Raw genomic sequence first — 26,757 nt, forward strand, 5'->3', positions numbered from 1 at the left:
TACAGTGTTTGGTAACGATTATTTAAATACTGCATTAAACTAAGTTTTAATAATCCACGACGTATTTAATAACTTCATAAACCTAATCGTTTGTTTTTACAAGGAGTAGTTTTTTTATTTACACATTCTCAACAAAACCGTACACAGGTTTATAAATTATTTATTTACATGTATTTGTCAATCATCAAGACGGATCTTGGAGGCTCCGAAAGAATGCCGAAATATAGACTCTAGTAGCACAGCCAAATATCATTGGCGAATATAAAGCTCAACGAATCCGCTGGCTTGGTCACTTGGAGCGAATGGGATCGGATCGGAGCGTGAAGGTAGCGTACCTGGAAAAACCGAGGGGTCGAAGACCAGTGGGTAGACTCAGGTATCGCTGGATCGATCGCGTTGAGGTAGACTTGCGCGAATTGAATGACAACCAATGGCAGACGATGGTGCAAGATAGAGGAAAGTGGAAGTCTCTCGCTTCGGAGGCCAAGACCCACTTTGGGTCACTGAGCCAGCGGAGTAAGTAAGTAAGTACATATATTTGTGGCGACCGTAACCTTATGTGAAAACCTTAATATACCTCCGTTAAAATTAAAATCATTTCTCAATAAAAAATCTACAGCAGAATCTTTTGATGAGTTGGCCCGGCACATTATCTGTTGCGCTTGGACAGCGACTTGAAATAAAATAATGTATTATTGAGTAAAACATCCAAATTGTATTATTAATATGTATATATTTTAGCTGTATTTACCCATAAGAGAAAACAGTATAAGAAAAATGGTAAATAATGATAAAACGCTGTCGTGTTCACAGCTGGGAGAAGAAAGATCCGTATCAAATAACGGCAACCCTTTCTTAACTGTCTGCGTTTAATAAAAGCGAAAAAAATATTATGTAAAAAAACACTAGAGATACAAATTAAAATAATAAAAAAGCGCAGAGCTGTATGCGCAGGCGGCGATCAACTATGACGTAGATCGTAATATAGCAAACATCAATCGTCCTAGTGACAGCTCGAGCATGGCGGCGAAAGCATGTGTTTTTTTTTGTTTTTAATGGAATCAGGCGTTACCTTGCGGAAGTCCATCCTAAGTAAGAAAAGGACCAATATTTAGCCACTTCCGCACATGCAGTGGTAGTCGTGCAAAAAAGTGCAATGCGTATGCGGCAAACAATGCGAATCACACAACCGCCACCGCCAAATTACTCAACACGTGTTTCACCCCTCCACGGGGCATCTTCAGGAGTTATGTTACACCGATTAGTGCCAAATACAGAGTTTCTTTTGTTTATTTTCTTACCGCGCGACCTATTAAAAATTGTCTGATATACCTCAAACTCTTATTCACTAAAGTGTTGATTACAGTTCATATCTGTCGAGTTATATCATATAGTTATCTTACACATTTATATCCAATAAGCTATAGGGCGGCCAAGCTTCTAAATAACTTGAGCCTTTGTTCGAAATTTTAAAATTTTCGCAAGCCATAATACGCATTAAAACAAACGAACATTTTTTACCAATTATTATATTTATTGAAATTATATAACAAAAGTACAAAATATGTGTATTGAAGTTAAATAACATATTATTGTACACGTATATATGAGAAAAACTCTAATATACAGCACAGTAAATACTTTTATTCCACTTTTAATACTCTTATAGGCCAATTAGCATAGTTTCCACTAGACAACTTATCACTTCGATGGTTATCGAACGAGTGACCGAGCTCCCGACTCAATAATCGAAACGCTGTTTCAACCCCTCCACTCTCAATCCTTTTACTGGAAGTTGTCACAAAAGAGTGATGGGGTCGAGTAGTGTTGTCATTTAGGAAAAATAAAACTACCTTTTATAAAATTATTACATAGACATTACCCCTAATAATACTAAAGATGCCGGTTAGTTAATTATGATCGATGTTTGAATTTCGCTAATTCTATGGTGTAATAATAATAATTATTCACACCAATAATTTGTTACGATTTCCCAGAATGTGTCAAAGGTTATATAAATTCAAACATTGAAATAATTCAACAATCGATCGGAGCCAAAAATGATCGTTCAAAGAGCCGCAGTTTGGTCACCTCTGTAATATGCAGTAGTTATGTTACCTAACAAATAAGTTACAGTTAAGATGTACTGACAGTCTAAAAATACATTTATAACAAATGGAAACCACGTCATAGAAAATGTAAGCGAAACTTTAAAAATACTTTTGAAGCCAAGAGCTCTTTATAAATCATATTTGAAACGAGTAAAGAGAAAAACAATGTTTTTGTAGTACGAGACTGTCCTTCGTTTATATTCTTCTTGAACTAAAAACAAGTTTTTCTTAAGAATTAAAATTACGTTTTTATAAATTTTTATCTGTACATCTGTTTGTTCCAGCCAATCTTTGAAATGGCTGAACCGATTTTGACTTGATTTATACTGGCAGATAGCTCATATAATAGGACTAGACTAGGGGTACTTTTGTTTAAGGAAAAATATTAAAAGAAAAAAAGACAGGAAATAAGTTTTTTTTTTAAATCCACGCATATGTAGTAGCGGGCACAATAAGTTTAGTAAATAAAACAAAACATTTTTGTGCATAAAACCGGCTTCTACACACGAAATGGTTGTATTTGAGAACTGGAGGCAAGATCTCAAGCATCTCAAAGCGTGAAAACTAGGTTCCAATTCATCCGCACTGTTGGGCCTCTCAGGGGCGAAGCCCTGTTTTAGAAGCTCGGAGTGGTTGCAAGGACACTTTACACTGATGTTTAAATAAAAAATAATCACAATAATTAGTTGACTTCAACTTAGTTGTCCATAGCTTACGATTTAAGTAAGTAAACAGATTAAGATAAGTAGTAAACATAAACTTGCAAAAATTTAAGATTTTTTTTTCTGGAATATTAAACGTAAATATAAAAAGGCACAAACGTGCGTGCAATATAGATCACAATAATTTCAAAAAATATTCTTGTTCATGACATCTTATACTTTTATTAAAAAAAAATCAGCTAACTAAAAATATTACGAATACATTATAAAAGAGAAACTATTCGAACTAAGATAACAAGAGTTTCCATTTACTTTTATACCCATAACTTTTAAATATATATCTCGATTCTTGAAACTTTAATGCTGTTAGTTAAAGAGAACTTTTAACTATGCGAATCATGATATACTTTGGCATAAACATTTTGTTGAGTACAACGTCATCTAGTGGCGTCGCGTGCAATAGAATGCAGTTTTATCGATATCAATTTTGAAAATTAGCGCCATCTAGTGACATTTCTGAAACATTGTATACGACATAGAGTTCAAAATCCGTTCTAGCAATTTGTATTAGACGTTATTAGAATAAATAAATGTACACGAAGAGAAAATAAACAATTTTATACGAAGAGAAAAAAAAAACCTTTATTTAAGTCGGCAAAAAGTCTGTCTCTAACATGTGTCATCATAAATATTTTAGTTTAAGCTAAACAAAGAGTGAAAAAAGGTGGATAATTTTCATTTATGATTCATATTTATTACAAAGTTTTATTATCATCATCATATCAGCTGATAAAGGTTCGTTACTAGAAACAGGCCTTCCCAAAAGATCGTGTCGACTACCAGTTTTGCGCTGCATCCAGCCTCTTCCTGCGATCTTAATCATATCGTCGATTGAAGTTGAGGACCTTTCAACCTTTGAGAAACTTTCAGATCCAACGGTCGAATGAATAGAAAGAATTGATCAAAATAGCTCATATCGGAAAATTAGAAACATTAAAAAATAAATTAGCGTAGTGCCAGACAGTTCATTGGCAATTTTAAAATCTAAAGGTTTTATGCAATCTAAGTATAATATGATACGCTTAACACTTAGTAACAACACGTTACAGGATTAAACTTCCGGGTTGCAGCGGAAGTCGTTTAGCGCAGGATGCTATGAGATTCTAAGTAGCGATGTTTCCGTTCGTTGCCTTTGAGTTTACTCAATATCGTTAGAGAAACATCTAGACGCTGTTTAGTTCAACTTAGGAAGAAAAAACCTATTACATTTTATAAATTATTACCTAATAAAAAAATAAAAAATGTCCTCATAATTTCTTGTATATAAGTAGATATATGTATACATATATATATATATATATATATGGTAGATATATTAAGTTCAACTAAAAACGAATAATGGTTTTTAGATAAGCCGTAAGGCCAGAAACATGATGTTAGGTTGACGATTTGATTTCAGGATACTATCTTATATAATTCACACTTTGTTCATTAATTATATAGGATTACCACTGCACGCAAAGAAATTTGAACACGCTTGCCAAGCATGGCAGTTATGTTATATCACCCCATAAATAGCTTTGAGGGAGACCAATAGGCCAGTGGGCGTCTATGGACTGAAAAGAAGATGGATAATGAAAAAGTAAAATTAAATTTAACACTTTGATATATTAATTGATTTATGTTATTATACACTTAAAAGCATAGGCAGCATTTCATTGTGTACCTTATGAGAATGCGAAAGCCGTAAACAGCTGTTCACAAAAGAGTAATAAAATTTATGCAGTTAGAGGAAGGTACAAAAATCTTATCTTTATCATACTATAGATAAATTACTGTTTATGAAATATATAGACGAAGTTGCCATATATATATATATATATATATGTGTGTGTATGCAGCCTAATTGTTATTTAAAATTAAGTAAAAGTCGGTATCCACAACCAACTGAAGCAGTGGGATCTGACAACTCTGAATACATCAGATCATTCGTAGAAGGTTCTTCCAAAGAAGCATTGGTAAAATGATTTCTATTTTGTTCTAGTAGAAAGAGGAGTCAGGTGAGTGAAGGTACGTCAATAATGGTATGCCGCCTTCAGTTGTATTCCGTAGAAGCGTTTTTCACATAGATATTTAGTGGACAAAAGCGTGACACGTGGGGTTAGCTCTGAAAAGAAAAACGCAGAACGATGAAGTAAATAAACACATTTTTTTACTTAGAACTAATTATGTACAAAAATGTTTACACAAACTACAACTAATATAAGCTATGTTTTGAAATACCCTGTCCGAGAAAGAGTGCGCTTGATTACGGTATCTTGGCCCCTACTTTTATTTCCTGGAGCCTACGTACTGGTGGGAGAGACCTCAGAGCGCAGAGGTTCCGCGTTTACACGTTTAGCGCGGGCACTCTCGCTGCAGAGCACGGGGAAAGAGCTTCGCGTATGCCTTTGTGCAATGCCAGCTGTCTGTAAGATTGCAAGTTTCTGAACCGCGACGAGTAACAGACACGACAACCTGGAAAAACAACGGTGGAACAATTACAACATTAATCATATAAAACATAAGTAAGAAAAGGACCAATATATAGCCATGTCCGCACATGCAGTGGTAGTCAGACAAAGTGCACCGCCCGCCAGCCCGCTGATAAATGCGTATGCGGCAAAAAATGCGAATCACAACCGCCACCGCCAAATTACTCAACACGTGTTTCACCCCTCCACGGGGCATCTTCAGGAGTTATGTTACACCGATTAGTGCCATACACAGAGTCTCTGTGTTCTCTCTGTGTTGGGCTGGCGGGCGGTGCACTTTGTTGCACGACTACCACTGCATGTACGGAAGTGGCTAAATATTGGTCCTTTTCTTACTTAGGATGGACTTCCGCAAGGTAACGCCTGATTCCATTAAACATATCAAACATATCATCATTTATGTTACAGAATGTCTATTTCTAGTCATAGGTTTGTGCCATATATTTACAATAAGACTGGTTGGTAGCTTCTGCGACTTCTGACAAAGTTATCAAGGTAGGTTTGTCATTTGACGTTCTACGCTGTGCCAACTGGTGTATGGACATCTATTCTCCCGCATTCCATAGCGTTAATATGTTATCTGTTCACCTTGAAGGCAGATGTCCAATGCTAGATTTACCAGTTATCTGTTTTATACGACATTTGATCTGCATTCTGCCACATTAACTGACCAATCGTGCTATATCGGCCACTTTTTTAAAAGGTTTTATTTAGTTCGACCCGTACGGAATTTGTTTATTTGGGTCAAAATTACAAATTGAAATTTATGCACCTTCCCGTTGTCAGATTGATCTGAAAATTGGTACACACGTTTAATTTAGATGACAATACAATATAATAAAATCAATAACATTATAAATCTAAGATGGCCGCCGATACAAAATGGCGGATTACATATTTTTGTCTTAACCCACTCAATATGGGTATCAAATGAAAGGGCTACACTAGTAAAACGCGATGATTATGTCAAAATTTAAAATTGTAGATGGACGCCGTTCCAACATGGCGGACTAGGTACATATTTTTCCACAACCACCACAATATGGGTATCAAAAAACCGTTTAACTTGAAAAGTTTTTAAATGTATTTATTATTATTTCTTCTATGAATCTAGCTATTTGTGATAGATTACCTGTGTTCTATGTATGTGTGTTTTTTGTGATTAAAAATAAAAAAAAATATTAAAATTATTTGTGTCTGTTTTCACAACAGAAACGAAATAAAGAACCGTACTCAATATGTATTAGCTGGTATTACGTACTCTCGTGGTACGGAGTTATTGGATGCGTTCTGGCCGCAGTCCAATCGGGAGTACGTTGCCTTTATCAAAGCTATTCCTCTCTAAAATTTCATTTACTTTTCCCTGGTGTCAGACAAACGAATCGGACAAAATTATTCTTTTGTTTTTTAGTCACGGACATATGGCTATCAATGTAACAGGCTATATTACTTATACGTTTATAATACACTTGGACATTGTTTTTATGCCTCCTTTTTTGGGGACATCTCTTTTACCCTTACACGTGGGATATGAATTTGTTAACACTACACTCACTGAATGAACGACTAAATGATTTTTTCAGTTTTGATTTTTTATTTACTTTTTTCTTTCGTGTTTCGTATTTTCTTTTGTGCGTGATCCTATGTTCTTCGCATTTATTTATTTACTTACACTTTTTTGTACACCGTAGATAACTAAAAAAATAATAAAAAAGAAACAGTTTATTTAAAGGTACAAGAGGCGATCTTATTACTCGAAGCATCCTCTACCAGACAACCTTTGGATGGAGATGAGAGACATGAAGGAGATGGCAGTTTAGGGTGTATATACATACAAATACATACATTAATATACATATATTTATGTATAGAAACACACTTATATAAATATACACACATATATACATGAACTTACAAACAAGAATACTTATCATGAAGAATACTTATGTTTATATAAACATATACACATTTTTTATTCTTTGCATTTAGTTCAGACTTCCTCTTACATCCATCTCCTGCATTCCCTAGATATCACAGATATTGTTTTAAGACTTCCCTTCATATATTGTTCTCTTTAGTGGACCTCTGTATAAACTACAAATTTTATCTCAGTTTTTATTATCAGTTTACTTTTTTTAAAATCTAATTGAATTGGTTATATAACATGATTTTATCTATTTATGTTCCGTAATCATTTCAACATTTTCTTGTAATTGGCGCCAATGTACCAATAACGAATCAAGCAGTGTTATTTTTCACATTCAAATTACGGAAATTCTAGCCTATAGATCAAGGTGATTTGTGATGTTCATATGTTCGTCCAATCATGGAACGCCAAGATCATGAAGATGGCGCCTTTCAAAAGAGCGAGTGGAACTTGAAAATCGCTTGATATTGGTTTCAAAACGCCGGCTTTTAATTAAAATACTGTTACGTACTGTTGGTTCTTACTCGAAATGAAACACCATTGATTCACAAGCAGTCTTTTATTCACAAATCAGATGGTCATCCTACTTTAACACAAAGTTTACTTTCGCTTAGTCCAAACTACGCTTCCAAATCGCTTAAGCAATCACTGTCCAAATAACTTGTCCAATAGTCACTTCGTGTCACTGATCGAAAATCTTAATCATGTTACTCCAAAAACAACACTGAACTGTCGTCATGGGGAGTACACTTATTTGTACTACGGATAAGGTTCTAGTAAGTTCGAGAAAGTACTCGGTTAGAATTTCCGAGAACTGTACACAAAAATTTATTAATAACTTCAAGGTCACGCGTGTTCTCTAGGGTTCAATGTTGTTTAGAGAGTTCTGTAGCTCGTTCTTTGTAACAATACCGTTACTATTATTATTACTATTTACCGTGAACTATTTAGACTGTGTGCGACGGTGTAGTCATTATTATCAAGGATTTACTTCTTGCGGTGTTGGATCCGCGAGCTCCGCTGAGCAGTTGACGTCTCATCACTGGACTGTTCTCCTATTCCAGCTTTTTTTTGACTAGCGTAATAGCTGGAGATGTAATTTCCGATGTTTTAGTGAGTTCTGTAGCGCTGCAAACAGTTCTATATTATTTCATTGGTTTCCCACACTTAGTTTCTTTTAGTGGTAGTTTGAAATAGGGTAGTCTTTTATTTTTACCAATTTTTTCAGTCTTTTTGATTTACATTCTCAGCTGTCATCCTTCACGTAATCTATCGTTCTATTCTTTCAAACCACAATTCGATCTGTCTTTCTCTTCCTGTTTCATCGCCTCATTCTTATCCCTTATTTCTTAGTTTTAACAAAAAAAATTACATTTACTTTTTGATTTTTACCTACTATTAAAATTATCACAGTATATCTATTATCTAATTTATCAAAGATTACTATATTCTATTTTATTAACATTTATTTCTACATTTATTGTTTATATTGGCCAGTATCAAATTTAATTTATTATTTTATTACTTTAGTAACTATGGTTAACTATGTCCGTCATTAATTATTGAGGCAATGATTTCTCGGCTTATTTTAACGTCCAACCGGCACTCGGTCTCGATTCGGAGCCCTTCAAATGCGGGGAATTCCCCACATGTGTTAAGAACGAACGCTCTGATAAGTTCGAGTAGCGACGGGCCAAATAATATTCAGGAAAGTTCTACGCAGGGACCTAAAGTTCGGAAGTGAAGAACACGGTCTGACAAGCACGGCGAAGGACGTCAACTGATATGGTGAAGAAAAGGCTCTGTTAAAATATCACAATTACAGACATGGATATATATATATATATCTAATATATAAAATTCTCGTGTCACGGTGTTCGAACTTGAACTCCTCCTAAACGGCTTGACCGACTTTTACCAAATTTTATATGCGTATTCAGTAAGTCTGAGATTCGGCTACTATCTATTTTTTATACCCCTAAATGTTAAGAGTTGTTCACCCTTAAATTTTTTTTTTAATTTTTTGACGAAATTTTTTATTTTTATTTTTTTATGATACAGCATACAAAAATACATACAACACAAATTTTCACTCCTCTACGATCAACCCTTATTTTTTATTTGTTAATTAAAAACATTTTTTTTGCAAAACAACGTTTGCGGGATCAGCTAGTATATATATATATGAAAGTTCTGTACGGGTACTGTTCTAAGTAAGTACAGTAAAAACACACGCTTTTTTATGTAAGAACAAAAAGCAGACCCGGTTAGAAGAGAGAATTGAAGAGGAAAACATCGCCTTACTGGTGAGTAAAGAGGAATGTCCCCTGATTTTTTTGGTTGTGTGGCAACACAGTAAACAGTAAAAAGCAACAAATAAATAGAAGCACAATAATAAAGAATAGAACCTTCTTAAGGAACGGAAGAGAGGAAAGGAAGGTGGTGTGTATATATATATATATATACACACACACACACACACGCACGCACACACACACACACATCCCCAACGTAGCTCTTAAGCAAGCTATTGTAGCAACACCAGGAGTCTTCTTGGAGGCCTACAATAGCTGCTTACTGGAAGGGACCTTTCCTACCGCGTGGAAACGACAGAGACTGGTACTTCTCCCTAAAGGTAAGAAGCCACCAGACGAGCCATCGTCATACCGGCCCCTCTGTATGCTGGATACTGCGGGGAAAATACTAGAACGTATTATCCACAGCAGGATCGAAGCAGCAGTTGAACCCCACCTAGCTAACTCACAGTATGGGTTCAGAAAAGGCCGGTCTACGCTGGACGCTATAGAGCAAGTAGTCAATATAGCAAAACTAGCAGTGTCTGGGAAAAGATGGAAGAGAGGCTCGATAAAATACTGCCTGGTTGCCACCTTGGACATTAAAAACGCCTTTAACTCAGCAAAATGGGAGGTCATCATGGGGGCACTTAGCTCACTGAATGTACCTCTATACCTACGTAAAATAGTCGCTAGTTACTTCTCTGATAGGGTCCTCATATACACTACGGAAATCGGGACGGAGGAGTACAAAGTCACCGGAGGCGTCCCACAGGGGTCAGTACTGGGGCCACTTTTGTGGAACGCTATGTACGATGGACTCCTAAAGAAACATCTACCCAGCGAAACTAAACTCGTCGCATTCGCTGATGATCTAGCAGTCGTTATAGTAGCGAAACACGTGGAGGAAGTGAAGTGGGCATTTGAAAGATCCTTCCAAGTAATCACCCTGTGGATGAGGTCAGTCGGACTAGAACTGGCTGAGCAGAAGACGGAAGCAGTGCTCATTACTGGCAGGAGAGTTGCGGAGACCATCACACTCAATGTCGGCAGCTGTGAAATCGCAACTCAACCAGCTATACGGTACCTAGGAGTAATGATCGACCATAGGCTAAACTTTAAAGATCAGGCTGAGAGAGCAGCAGCGAAAGCGTCTCTGGTGACAGCTAAACTCTGCCGACTCATGCCTAATGTCGGAGGTCCCAAGCAAAACAGAAGGAAGTTATTAGCGTCGGTGACTACGTCAGTGCTTATGTACGGAGTACCCATATGGTCCGACGCACTGAGCAAACAGGAGTCCCGACGGAAAATCGCCTCTGTTTATAGAATCAGCACTCTACGGGTAGCTAGCGCCTTTCGTACAGTATCGGAGGATGCAGCATGCGTGATAGCAGGTATGGTTCCTGTTGCGCTTCTTGCAGACGAAAGAACTGATCTGTACCGTAGCAAAAAAAGCAAATCAGACCCAACTTCAGCTGAACTTAGAATTCGGGGAAGACTGAAAAGCTTGCAACAGTGGCAATCGTCCTGGGATAAGTCGACGAAAGGAAAATGGACGCGTAAGCTTATACCAAACCTAGAGTCATGGGTGAACCGAGATCATGGAGAGTTGAACTACTACCTGACTCAGATGATATCCGGCCACGGCTGTTATCGAGCGTATCTCCATAGGTTCAAATACGAAGATTCCCCTGACTGTCCTAATTGTGTCGGAATGATTGAAGATGCAGAGCATGTCTTTTTCGTCTGCCCCCGATTTAACGAAGCCAGGAGGTCTTGGGAAGAAGGTGTAGGATGCAAAATCTATCCTGAAACTCTGATAGCTACAATGCTATCCTCGCCTTCGGCCTGGGAACTTACGAGCGCGTACTGTACGACGGTGCTAAAGGAGTTGCGTAAAATAGAGCAAGAGCGGAGGAAGTTGGCCTGAACAGCCACTCTATCAGAGAAAGCTGCGGCTAAATCCCCCCCGCGAAGTAATGCCTAACGGCCATGCCGTGGGGACCAGGGATACCGAAGAGAGAGGATTGTTTTTAGTCGGTATTGATCTAGATCGAGTCCGACATACGGGGCACCAACATCAGGCCCTATGATACGTAAACGTATTTTTAAACCTCTATAAAAAAAAAAAAAAAAAAACACACACACACACATATCCATGTCTGTAATTGTGATATTTATAAAAACGGCAAAAGATTTCTTATAAAAAACTAATATAACCGGTCGTAAATATATTTGCCTGCATTCGCCTAACCCATCTATATTTCAGGGCGACCGCGGGCGGCGCTTCTCGCCATTATTTATAGCTTCATGCACTGCGGGTACTATGGGTTGACAATAGATTCACAACTGCTTTTTGATTCAAGCGTTTTTAAATCAGATTATTTTTCATACGTAGTATAACAACAATAATAATAAAGCCCTTTATTCCGAAATTAGTATTAAAAAAAATCTATTGCTACACATTTTAAAACTAAATTTATTTTTAAAGTATGTCTCTAATTTCAGTGTGCCTGTTGGCATAGGCCTCCTCCAAAAACTTCCATTGACTTCTGTCGTTTGCAACCCTTCTTCATTTTACACCCGCAGTCAGTTTTAAATCAAGTATAACAACAAGGTATTATCAAATTAAAGGGAAGCATCCAAACCAACATATTTATATGTCGAGAGAGGCAGAAAAAGCTGGATCCTTCTCTCAACTGTCTCAACGAAAAACATTATGTAACCGTGTATTTTTTGAGAAATAGTAACAAATACAATATTACATATACAGCTAGTTGATCCCGCGAACTTCACTCCGGATAAAAATCGATTAATTTAAAATCCATCAATGTGGTGAATACGGCAACCGCCGCACATACTAGCGCACAACCGAGGATGTCAATATGGAGTTGGGATGAGCAAGTGGTTGCAAGAAACGTACTTTTAAATACTGGACACTTTAATGGCGTCGTTAAAAACAAACAAGACACCAATGAATAAAAATCATAATAATTAGTTAACTTGAACTTATTTTTAAATAGTTTTCGATTTAAGTTAGTAAATAGATTAAGAGACTTAAACAATATAACATGCAATAACTTGAATATAAAAAAAAATATTTCGGATGTATTAAACGTAAATGTAAAAACAAACGCACGGAGGCTAATGTCAGTGGAATATAGATTCTAATAGTAATTTAAAAAAATATTCTTTTCTATAATTGCACAGACATATTACACTTTCATTATAAAAGAAAGTAAAATAATTAAATTATTTCGAATGCAGTATAAAAGAGGAACTATTCGAATTAAATTAAAAAAGCGTTGGAGTTCACTATAATGATACAATAAAAATCTAATAATTGATTATATCTGTATCTGTGAAGTAAAACAGATAAGATATTAATAGAGGACAAAATGGCGGAGAATTCCATTTTTGAATGAAAATGAATTGTATGTCAGGTCGAAGTCTGAGAGAAATAATGATACATACTTTAAAAGAAATGCAACCTTCGCCAACATCATTAAAAAAACAACCTAATCCCGTTAAAGCATTCACTATACAAAAGTTTTCTAGTTAACTTACCCTTAACGTTATATCCGAAGGTTTGCGTAAAGTTCCTGCAATAAACTGAAGAGCGCCGTACTTTATAGCCAAATAAGTAAACCTTAATACAAGAGGTCAACTCGAATCTATTTAAAATCAACCTTATGTACACGTGATAAGGTGTGATTTACTACGTGCAATGTTATCTAGACATATTGTGGTAATGATAAGATTTATCGATATATTCTTTAGGATACGGGAACAGGCGGTATTTGTGATTTACTGTACTAGTGCACGTGACGGCGGTCGCTGGTCTCAGGTTCAAAGTTGAGGCAAACATTACTGAAAAATGCCATGCTTTGGTCAATCAAGGGGATGACATTAGATTCTTTTAGAGTACTGTAGAAAGATATACAGAAAAGTAATAAATAAGAATACAACCTAAATAAATAGAAGATAAATAAACCGTGTTAAAATTGACAAAGAAATAAGATTTTCAAAAAAAATAAGAGATGAAATAAAACCTAAAGCGTATTTTTGTAGGCAAAGAAAGAAAGAGATGCGATGTATTAAAGTTAATAAAGTATGGAAAGAGAAGGAGAAAAACAACAGAAGAATTAATGAAAGATCTTAAGAAGAACAAAACAGGAGTGTGGAAGACTCTACCTTCACGCCCGCGAACCTGATCCTCTTTTAGTCAACTCTTACGACAGGCAGAGTATACCTTAGCTCTACTCTAGGGAATCCGAGCTAAAGGGTTATTTTATCTTACATCTATAACTGACAAGTAAGCTTGCTTTGTCCACAGAAGATGGACACATAGCCTTGTTAAGTAAAGTCGGAAAAGCTGGATACAGGCCGCTGTCAATCGATCTTTTTGAAAGTGTACTAGGAGGCCTATATTAAGTTCAATAAGTTGTCTCAGATCTTTCGTTTCTTAGTTTTAAATCGAAATTATAAGTTTATTATTAAACAAATGTAATTATAGCATTCAAAAGTTATTAGTTGATTGAAATGTGTCAAATTTGATTTGTTGACTCATTTACATGATTAATATTACAATGTACAAATGAAAAATTGTTAAATTTTATTTAAAACAGTAATATATCAGCGTTCCCTGCCGGTAGTAATTTACTGATATAATGTTAAAATAATTGATGATTCAAAAAGGTTATACAGCACCCGGCGATAAATATTGCACATCGACCTTTGGAAAGAGACAATCAGCTAATTTCGGCTTCGTAGAGCGTTATTTCTGTCACACGAAATACAAGCCGTCCAATATCTATTAGGAGCTGTTACAACAAGCATTATTTGCTTCTTTTGATAATTATTTCTAGTCTTTGTATAAAACACACCAAATTTTCTATAAGCGGTGGCTTCAGGTTAAGATAAAATAAAAGTTCATGTGATAAATAAATGTTCACATTATGTTTACGTATTTAATTATTTAGTAAAAATACACCTGTACGTAATAAACACCATTATAACTATTGTTAAAATTGAGACTGTAATAAAAATAAAAATAGGTATAATAGTGTTTATTATGTACAGTTGTAATTATAAATTGTAACAAAAGAAGCAAATGACACTTGTTGTAACAGCTTCTAATAGATACCGGACTGTTTATATTTCGTGCGACAGAGATAGCGCTCTACGAAGCCGATATTATCCGATTGTCTTTCTCCAATTGTCGATATGCAATATTTATAGCCGGGTAATGTAAATGCATGCTTGAATAATGATATTTTGAATTTGGAATGACGAAATTACTTGATAAGAGCATCGTTGACCTTGAAAAATATTAACATGAGCTTTTGAAATGGAAATCCAGTCACATATCCGTTGTATAAGTAACATAATCACTTACTCATTGCAAGAATAAAATATTCATACCATTCCAAACTGGTAAAGTTGGCAAGATTTAAGCTCGCGCACAATGGAGAGCTTACGAACAACTTGCGAAGATAAAGCTTCTTCAATTAATTACAAAAACTTCGCCCATGATTATGTGAAATTTCTCAAAATTAATTTTATGAAACGTTTTCCTTTCACTCCGTTTAATAATTATTTAATGGAATCAGGCGTTATTTTTCGGAAGTCCATCCTAAGTAAGAAAAGGACCAACATTTAGCCACTTCCGCACATGCAATGGTAGTCGTGCAACAAAGTGCACCGCCCGCCAGCCCGCTGATAAAGGCGCATGCGGCAAACAATGCTAATTACACATTTGGACGTTTGGCTGACTGGGAGCGCGCCCAAAGCCGGCCAAGCTGCGCGTGGGCAGATCGCAGCGCAGGGTCGTACTCAACATAGAGCTTAGCAGTCCACACATATGTTTTATGTCTCAAACGCGTCAAGCCTCGATTGGTACCACAATTCAGCCGATTTGGCTCCGCGCGACTTTTAGATATTCAGCAAACTTAAAATTCAATGCGGGGACGCCGATTTGACACGATCAAGGAGGTTAAAACAGAATTGAACAAAGTCTTGAAGGCTTTACCAAAAAAAATTCTGCCTGTTTTAAGGACTGAAAAAAGGATTGGCAAAAGTTCGTTCTATCGGACAGGGGTTACTTTGAAGGATATGAAATTGATTTGGAAGATTATATGAATAATTTACATCTGATTAACAAATTATCCTTATTTTATGATCATAATATTAAAATATAATGAACTAACCTAAATGGGTTAGAATCAAAGAAAAAAAAAATAAAAAAAAGATTTTCTGCCGGCAAAAAAGTCCACAAATAGAGGTTATTTTAATTTAAAAAAGCGTCGTGGCTAGAAATAGGACGTAACAGAGACGAATGCTTCCCTTACTTCTGCTGTAACCTATCTTGCGAAGTTTTTCTAAAGTTACCTGAAGCTCTGTCATATTACTTTTAATATCAGATACGTGGCAGTGGTCAGATAAGTTGGGCTCTGGTAGCTCAGTGGTAAAAGTCTGAGCCTTGAGATCGTATATCGCGGGTTCGATTCCTGAGTTACAATCTTATATAATTCACAATTTGTGTAATAATTATATATGATCGCCACAAATCTTTAAATAATGAAACTTGACTGGGAAATACATGTTTATACCAAAAATTAGTTTCGTTAAAGCACGTCGCCTTTTTGTTTTTAACAGACATACACTTTGTAAATTATATTATTTTAAATACAGTCTTTTGGATTTTTAATGATATACTAGTCCTTAGATATGGTAGACATATGACCTCATAAGGGTTGTTGGAAAACGCTTGATGTAGAACACTTACAATCTGTCTTAGTGAAAATCCGTGGGCGTATGATTTTTCTATCATTTTCTTTCTTTTCTTTTCTTGAAGAGGTCTACTTTGCTATATGCATACCCAGGAGAAAACTATGCTCTCTTGTCTTATAGACTCCTAAGTTATAATTGTCTGGAAACAATGACACCTGTAGGTTGTCATACTTTTTTTTTTTTCTGTTCGTACTAACAATACATGCTTCTAAAAATCCTGTTGCCTATATGAATAAATTAAATAAAATATTTATTGATATATTTATCAAACATAACTGTTATTACGATTGAAATATATGTTTATGTTTAATATAATCTATGGAATCGACACTAGCCGCATAAAGCCGCCGTAGTCCACACCGCAAAATCAATTACTCACACCGATCGCAGCGGAAACTTGAACCATACGTTGGGAACTGATAAACAATTATCAAGATTACATTTCGCCTTAACAGTGGCTTGAGTAATAACTTTAATAATATGGTGTTTATATACAAGTAACATTGTGGACATAAAATGCCAGTTTACACCGTAGTAGTTTGATACCGTAATAATTACGGTTTTATTTAGATTGACCCTTACGGAATTTGTTTATTTGGGTCAAAATAAGAAATTGAAATTTAAGCACCTTCCCGATGTCAGATTGATTTGAAATTTGGTACACAAATTTAATTTAGATGACAATACAATATAATAAAATCAATTACATTATAAATCTAAGATAGCCGCCGATACAAAATGGCAGATTACATATTTTTCCTTAACCCCCTCAATGGGCTACACTAGTAAAACACGATGATTACGTAAAAATTTAAAATTCAAGATGGTCGCCGTTCCAATATGGCGGACTAGGTACATATTTTTCCACAACCACCACAATATGGGTATCAAAAAACCGTTTAACTTAAAAGTGTTTTAAATGTATTTATTATATTTATCAATGAGAGTAGTACTTATACGTATTAAAATTGTTGAACGATGATAAACAGAATATTGAAATAACATTTTGCATTTGGATTCCAATGCGGCGGTTTGAGGTAATCTCATATCATAACATTCGACCAATTCTCAATAAAGCTCGGATATAAAATGAACTAATGCTGATTAATTTGCGTGTAGAACGTCACGTGTTCGCTGTGTTCTGTTTTTTGGTTGAACTAAATATTCTTCGTATTAAATTAATCTAATATATATAATTCTCGTGTCACGATGTGCGTGATTGAACTCCTCCGAAACGGCTCGACCGACCGTGAATCTTAGCGCGCATATCGGCCAGGTTGGAGAATCGGACAACATCTATTTTTCATCCCCTAAATGTTAAGGGTGGTCCACCCCAATTTATTTTTTTATTTTTTAGACAATTTTTTTTTATTTTTTATAATACAGCATACAAAAACATATACAACCTTGAATTTTCACCCCTCTAAGATCAACCTTTATTTGTTATTTATTAATTATAAACTTTATTTTTTTTTTGCAAAACCACGTTTGCGGGATCTGCTCTTAATATTATAATTAATCATTAACGAAACATCTGTCCGCGTACAACTTCGGTGAAAGGAGTTAGCATCTCATAGAGCTATACATCTTTAATCACCGAAGTACTTATCTGAGATCGCCAGCGACATCTAGCGTCTGCAGGGGTTTCTCGAGCATTTGAATTGACTTGAGTAAGGCTAACAACGCATGTGATAAAGGAATTAAGAAAGTTAAAGAAAAATGTTCAGTTAAAAATTGAAATATGTAATAGATTTATAAAGAAAAGTAAATAAATAAAAATAATAAAAAGATAAACATGTAAAATTAATAGGAAAATAAAGTATGGAAAGGAATGATAGGAAATGTGGCGTATAAAATAAAGATGTTTAAAGTTACCGTGAAGAGTAAATTAGAAGGATAAGAAGATAATTAGTAACTAAGGAAGGAACTAATATAGAGCTAATTCCACTATGCAACAGTAGTCGTGCAATAAAGTGCACCGTCTGCCAGCCCGCTGATTTAAATTACACAACTACCACCGTTAAATCACTCAACACGTGTTTCACCCCTCCACGGGGCATCCTCAGAAGAGGTTACACCGACCAGTGCTAAACACCGAGTCATAAACTGACTCGCTGCACATGACTACTGCTGCATAGCGGAAGGTAACGCCCGAATCTATTTGATATTTAAGACAATCAGTGAAAATGATACTGAAAATATTGTATCTGCGTATCTAAGACAGGGGGATCAAAAAAACCATGGACGCAAAATAAGCGTAATGACACTTGGTTGCGTAAACTAGCCGGCAGAGACAAGATAGGACAACTAATCGCTATCATAATTTGAATCGTAGAACATCCACCGTTGGACTTAGGTCTTTCCTATAGAATTCCAATAAGAAGTCTTTCAAGGACTTTAACAACGTCTATATATTTTATAGGTGGACGTTATAGGTTATATTAAATTTCTTAGTGCACCTTAATTCTATTAGAGCTTCTTATCCGTAGCCTTAAACCTGAATCGAAGATTCAACGTCGCCTTCTTCCAATCCCTAGAGTAAGCTCTGAGCGACATGTTCGGAGTGATTCGAATATATACGCACGTATTAATTCTTTTTGCATATTTATGAGAAAAGATCTAGTAGATTGTGTACTATTAGTGTATGCTATTATTTTTCTTGCGTTCTTCCATCTTATTTATAGGACGGGAATATAAACTTTCCTATTTTCACCCTTTCTCTTTATCATTCTTCACAATTTCTTTCTTTCTACCTTTTTTACTTCATCCTAAATTTTTTCTATCATTCTCACACCATTCATTTACATCCTATTCACGCATTTTCCCACATCATTCGCCACTTTTATTGAAATTTTAATCATTTACATTTCCACTTGACGGTTTTTGTAACAATTTTTTTAAAAAATGACTTTTTTTTCAAAATTTTAATATTGTAGTATATAAATGTAATGCCCTCGGCCTGAGGGTTGTAATACCTGTCCGGCGCGTCCACGTCGCGGGGGTGGGCACCACTCACTTCAGTAGGCCGGAGTGAAATTGGTGGCTGAGTTCGGATAGGGACCCAGTACAGCGGAGTATAGCGCGGCCCCTTGCCCAGGGTTATGGGTGAAGACCTTAACGGCTGCAAAGGCGGAGATGGAGTCAATTGGTACGGTAGAGCAGGCGGAAGAGGCAAATACCCCAGCCGCAAGCTGCCCTCACATATTGGGGTCACAGGTTGTTCTGGAGCTACGCTGCCAGGTGGGGTGGTGTAGTTGGGTTGGTTATGAAGACCGCGGTCGGCAGAAGCACCCGTAGCTCTCCAAGAGAGTTACTACCTTAGCGTCAGGCGGCAGCCGGCTGTAAAAACCCAATTGCCAAAACAAATTCTCCTTATCATGAAAGTTACAAGAAATAATAGACGAGATCATACTAGGGCGTACCCCACAAGCGACGCAAATACTTTAGAGGCGAATAAAAGGGCGACAAAAGAAGACAGCACTTGGGCGTTAGGTTAGTAGGGCGAAATTAATAACATAGTACACACCCATGAAGGATTATCATCCGATCAATTATTAAATAAAACAAAAGAAGAGTAATAAGAAAGATTACTCCATCATTTCATAATACCACCCGAACGAGGCGAGCTCGCCAACAAACCAAAGTATGTACATAAATCGTTACTGAATAAAAAACCTAAAATATCCTCACGCGTAAGCCTTGTCATTCTTACCTCATAAAAAGGGATATTATCCTACTAAACATTGCCATAAACACAACACCCTTGCCTATACGTGCGATGGTAATTTCGCCTTAAGTATAAACGCATTAGGATCCAGAGTCCCATGTACGGTGTATAAATTGTTTTGTATGCTCCCTAAAGTCTCCTAATTCCGCTGTATGGTACGACGCAATTCCGTTTATTGCAATCTAAAGTTAATAACTTTGAAGATGGTTTATGCTATCCCTTTTCACTTTTAATAGCGCATCATGAAGCCTGTTCTGGTCCTTAACTTTATTGTTCTAACCCTAAAATAAAAGCGAACGAACGACATTCCTTTCATCATTATATTTCATTTAATAGGCGACATTTGGGGCATGAGACGAAAACAAAACCGATACATATATTATGAATTCTGTGTAGTATATAGTGAATTAATATCAAAAATCAAAATAAAAATATTCTTTATTCGAGTAACCTATTAAAACAATTTTAAATTGTCCATCACCATAAAATGTCAACATTGTTGTCGATACAGAAAACTACCACCGGCTCGGAAGGCAGTTCTGCTGAGAGCAGGCGAGAAATTCAACAGTTGCTCTTTACAAATATAGTTTTATAAAGAGTGTGCGATAATAATTAGCTACCTGGGCGAGCATCAAAATTGAACTCCACGCATTAACATCAGTATTGTATTCTAGGATTGACTATTATTCTTTTTTCTAATAAAATTTTATTAATGTTGGTTTTAAATCTCTCCAGTGGTAAATCTGAAATTGATTGTAGAATTTGATTACATATACGTTTGTATAATGCTATAAGCTTTATTAAGATATTAACTTGTTTCACTTAGTTTCTATAATTATTATCTGCACCGCCTAACGGATAACAGGTAAAGAAAGCCTTCGGCATTAAGTTCTCCGTTATATGTAAGTATAAGAAATGTTTTAAATAAACAAAATAACTCCTTATAAAATTCCTATAAACATATAATATCTCTCAATATCAATTGACCACAATTTCACATCCAACCGCATCCAATATTACGAAACTGAAACTGCGGTGACATTAAATATACATATATTCAATTGGATTTTATTTCACGTGTACAAAATTATGATTTTATATATTTTGAGCACAGAAATGATCGTGAATTTAGCCAATAGACGCTGATAGCAAGGTATAGGCCTCCCACAAAGATATAAATTTGGGATATTTATCATAATCGCAACGCGTGGCAGACGGGTTGGCGATCACAGTGTGGTACAGTACCCGGCGATAAACATTAAACATCGACCTTTGGAAAGAGACAATCGGCTATTTTCGGCTTCGTAGAGCACTATCTCTGTCCCACACTACCTATGTGACGTTTTGTCAGTCGTATTTCGTGGAACAGAGATAACGCCCTACGAAGCCGAAATAAGCCGATTGTCTCTTGTTGTCGATGTGCAATGTTTATCGCCTTATTAAAAATTGTCTATGATCAGTGGTAGTCCTATATAATTAACATACAAAGTGTGAATTATATGAGACTGTATCTCCGGGAATAAACCCGCGATATAGGATCGAAAGTTCCAGTCCTTTACCCCTTAGCTACCACTGCACACTGTGATAGAAATTAAATTAGTTCAATTGCAATTATCAATCAAAATGTAATATTAAGAATATTGCACAAGTTCATCGTCCGTTACGGAAAAAGCTAAAAGAGTAATTGTCCGCGAAAGGTCTACATATTTTTTTAATAAAATAAAAATATATTTGTTTCGATGTTCTTATTTAATATGATACAGATAATAGTTGGGTCTATTGTAAACATGATTACACAACCGACCCATTTAGTGCCGTATATCATCTTGCACTCTCCGAGTATAGGTATTACACTTTTTCTCAATACGTACGTAACTATCTTTTAGTTTAGTTAGGTTTCTATCTTAAATAGATTTATTAAAACATTCTAGGTCTTAACTATTGAATATTACCTTTTATAAGAAATTATCTTTCTAAACGAACCATAATAAAAATATTCACTGGAATATTAATGCAATATGTTTATCTCTCACAATATATTTGACGGCGTAGTCGCGTCGTCGTGCTGTCAAAGTCAACGTCAAGAGTGACTTGTCAGTCACCAGCGGAGCGTCGTGTCGCAGCGGGGCGGCCATCTTGAATCGAGGCGGTTTTTGAACGAATCGCTCAACATCGCATCAATCATTCTATTTTCCTACTTTATTATTATCTGATTGTGTAAAGAAGGTGATTATAAAGAAAATACAGCAATGATTTTAAATCATACGCAAGAATAATTTTAAAATTTTCATAACTTCGACCACGCCCATCTGATATGGATTCTAATGAAGACCACGCTTTTAAATGATAATATTTTGTACGTATACTATAATTATAATAAATTTATATAAATAAGGGATTAACATAGTGTATTTAAAAGACCGTGAAAAACTGGCTGTACCAAAATTTCGACTGCAAAAAATCTCTAATTCATTTTTAATAACGGTATCAGATATTTAATAAAATTATTTTATATTCAATAAACGAATATTTAAATGACAAGAATTCTTGACAGTGATGTCGCTTGATTATTTTGATTTCATTTAGGCTATATATAATGGTGTGTGTGTGCTTAAATCTGTATTGTTAAACTGTTAAAAGATGTGTTGTTGTGGAGTTTCTTCCTGCTTCTTCTCCACAACTATAACACCTTGCGAAGCAGAGTAGAGCCTAAAATAAAATAGATTAAAAAAATTGTCGATCAATAAGTTTTGTTAAAAGTTCCAATGTTGAATATATTAATTTAATTTTTTGTCTATCTTTTTTAATATACACAAGTAGTTAGTGTAAAAGATTACATATGGATAACAATGTAAGTAAATTTATAACTAGCTTTAGTTAGATTTATTCACAAGCAATGCCGGAAAACTGAATCAATTTTTATTGTTAAATACTAGCTACTATTGTCAATTGTAATTTGCATACATTTAAAAATATTTATATATTTTATTAAAACACGTTTCGCTTGCAACAAAATGCCTTAGAACTGGATAGCAGACACCATCTTTATCTCTAACCGCCACGTCAAATATCACCTTCAAACATTTGCGGTGAGTTTAGAAATTTTCCATTTATTCTAATGTTTCGTTTCACATGGAATTTCATTTGAATTTTTTTAATTTTGACTTTAATACTTGGTGTCGAAATCATACGTAATTTCATTCTCTGTGTTAAAAATATTTAAAAAAATCTTTTAAACTTTAAAAAATGTTTTTTACTATTAAATAAAAAATGCGCGATATAGCTGTGGTTTTTGATACTTTTAGTACGATGGAGAAATGTTTCTCTTGAGAAATCTTATTATGGAATTGACTGAGGGTATATAACAAACAGGAGATAAGGTAAACCAGGGGACGATAAAGAAAGAAAGGATATATTTATATATATAGCTAATGTTATAAGTGTTTGATTTTTTTTAAAAGTCCACCGTTTCTAGAGGCCTCTTGTACCCTCTGTTTTATGGGGGGCAGGAACGTTTTAATATTGGGTTAGTGCTTCTTTGCAGCGTGGGTATGTCCTTCATTAGAGGGATTGATGACGACAGTAGCAGGAAGTCGCTGGCTGCAAGCACCGCTTCGACCGGTCAGATCAGACCGGTCCTCTTCCTCGTGGTCTGTTATGATTAAAAGTGAATGATTATTGATTTTTATATCTAATGGAATCAGGCATTACCTCGCGGAAGTCCATCCTAAGTAAGAAAAGGACCAATATTTAGCCACTTCCGCACATGCAGTGGTAGTCGTGCAATAAAGTGCACCGCCCGCCCGCCCGCTGATAAATGCGTATGCGGCAAATAATGCGAATCACACAACCGCCACCATCAAATTACTCAACACGTGTTTCACCCCTCCACGGGGCATGCTCAGGAGTTATGTCACACCGATTAGTGCCGATTTTTATATCATTAATAGGATCTTTATTCCACAGATATTAGCTTCTGTGCCTTTGATTTTACATTTATGTTTAATATTTACCAATTTTTTTGTCTGTTTTCGCGTGTCACACGTGTTTTCTAAGTCTCTCAATCTATTTATTAACTTAAATCGTAAACTATTTAAAACTAAGTTGAAGTCAACTAATTGCTATGATAATATTTTAAAAGTCATTGGTATCTTTTTTGTTTTTAACTTCACTCTAGCTATGGCCAGTTTTTAAAATGACGGTTCATGCGACCACTTCCCTACACTATATTGCCATCCACAAGTTGTAAATACTAAGCCACGTTAAACTAAAATAAATACGTTTTCAAAATTCAAAATGATAATTAAATAATGATCCTTCGTTTATATAACGCGAATAAACAAAAGTATTTTCAACCTACATAGAAGTTGTTTAAACAAGAAAACCTAGTATAAAGTTAAGTTGCTTATAAAACCTTATCTATGTTTGGGAGGTGCTACAACAGCCCTTTCGCTCAGTGCCCTGCAACTCGTTTTGAAGTTTTATGGGCTACTTAAAACATAAAATTTCATGGAAAAATCTACTACGTTGTACTTTACAACCTTAGAGAAAGTTAGACGTAGTACGAAAACTTTTACTTAAAAGCCTTCGTGATGATAAATATCCTTCACGGTCTGTTGTGCTGAACAGAATTCTGGAACACTATATCTTCTACTTTACTAAATTTAGGATTTTGCAATGGTATGCCTCTTTTGCCCAGTAATAAATATACTTTTTACAATGGAGAGGAGACCACAAACCTACAACCGCAGCGTGGGACCTCAGCTGAAGTGGACAGGCAACCTTGTTAGGGTCATTCCAAACCACTCTGATGTAAATCGACGGGGGAGGCCTTTGTTCTATTAATAGAAATACAATGAGCAGTCTATGATATTAAATGGACTCTAATGGAAGAGGTTTGAGAAACACGTTACATAAATTAAAAGCATGATTTCTTTTATTACTCACTTTAGGATTATTTAATGTGATGGTGAACATAGAAGAATGCCTAGATAGATAAATTCTATAGAAACTAGACTGAATGAGTAAGAAAAGGACCAATATTTAGTCACTTCCGCACATGCAGTGGCAGTCGTGCAACAAAGTGCACCACCCGCCAGCCCGCTGACAAGTATAAATAATGGGTAGTAAATTTGTATAAAACATACATATTTACTAACATAAATAAACATGTATATGGAATTTATGTAACAATAAATAAAGAGTAATGTTTTAAAAATATATTTAACGAAAACAACAAACTGAGTTGGATCGTACTTGCCTCAAATTGTTACAGAATAAGTCCATATAATAAGACGAAATATACTTAGGTCTTATTTTCTTATATAATAAAGGAACACATCTGCTCATGTCTACGGCTAATAGACATAAATTAGTGTTACGTAGCACGTGCGTAGCATGTGCTACGACCGTAGACAATGCATAGTGCTAATTCAATTTTAAGACATGTAACATCTGATTTTCGCCAAAGGTTCATCTTTCAGTATGTAGTAATTGGCTATTGGTGTATAAAGAGGTCAATATATAGTTTATTTGCTGTCGATTAATATATGTTACAACCTATCATAAAAACTTATTTTAGAAATAATTAACAACGTAGTGAAAATACAGTAAAAAGAAGCATTTTACAAAATTCGGATTGATACGTATTTTTTTATATGTGTCTTTGCAGACTTCTTTTTTTTTTAATGGCCCCCGCTATTGGGGGCCTCTCGTACCCCTATTTATGGTGGGACAGGGACTTTATTGGCAATTAAATTTTTTCACATAATTTTTTATTTTCTCTCTCTTCTTTCTTTGCAGACTTCATACTGCCAGAAGTTATTGGCATATTGTATTAAAAACACAGGCATAGTTAAAGTCGCGATATGTCTTTGTTGATATGGGCAACGCAAAATCGGTCAACGAGACGATATTTTGGGGAAGCCTATGACTTAAAGGAGGCTTTTATTAGCTGAAAAGAAAGTAGAAAAACACAAAAATACTGGTGTAATATCTTTAAACCATTTACACCTATATTCAAGCACCATGTATAATATATATTGCATTTTAAAGATCATGTAGTTGCAATGATTTACGAATGCTAATATATAGGATGTAAAAACTCTAGTGCACTTTCTTGCACGACTACCACTGCATGTGCGGAAGTGACTAAATATTGGTCCTTTTCTTACTTAGGATGTACTTGCGCAAGGTAAGGCCTGATTCCAATAAATATCTAGTATAGGTCGCGGGAGGTCACTGACTGAAGGCAGTGCAGGACCTGTAGTGAACTTTGGGGGAGATCTGTGACTTTCAGTGGTCATGTCGGCTGGATGGAAGTAGAAAAATACAAGAATACTAGTGTAAAATCTTTAAACCTTTTACGCCTATATCCAATCATGCTGTATATTCATTAATTATAAAATTCCCCGCAAAAACACTTTATTTGGCACAAAAGTACACATTTTCACAAAAGGCAAATAAATATGTAGTTGACACTGTGATAAACTCTATTCTACTATAATTTGAGGTTACATATAGCACTACTTTGGTGATTTGTTACGTAAATTCCAGGCACAGAGTGCCGCATCGCCATCTTTTAAAAAACAGCGAGAACTTATTCAAGGTCCTAATAATATACCTAGGTTTTTAAAGTTCATGTAATTACCATGATTTACGGCTCCTAACGAAGTGCATTCTTCGGTACATCGCACGTGTTCGTTGCAAGA

Source organism: Battus philenor, unplaced genomic scaffold (assembly GCF_028537555.1).
Source record: "Battus philenor isolate CCGP_79_NKW_IND1 unplaced genomic scaffold, ilBatPhil1.0.hap1 SCAF_17, whole genome shotgun sequence".
NCBI lineage: Eukaryota > Metazoa > Arthropoda > Insecta > Lepidoptera > Papilionidae > Battus > Battus philenor.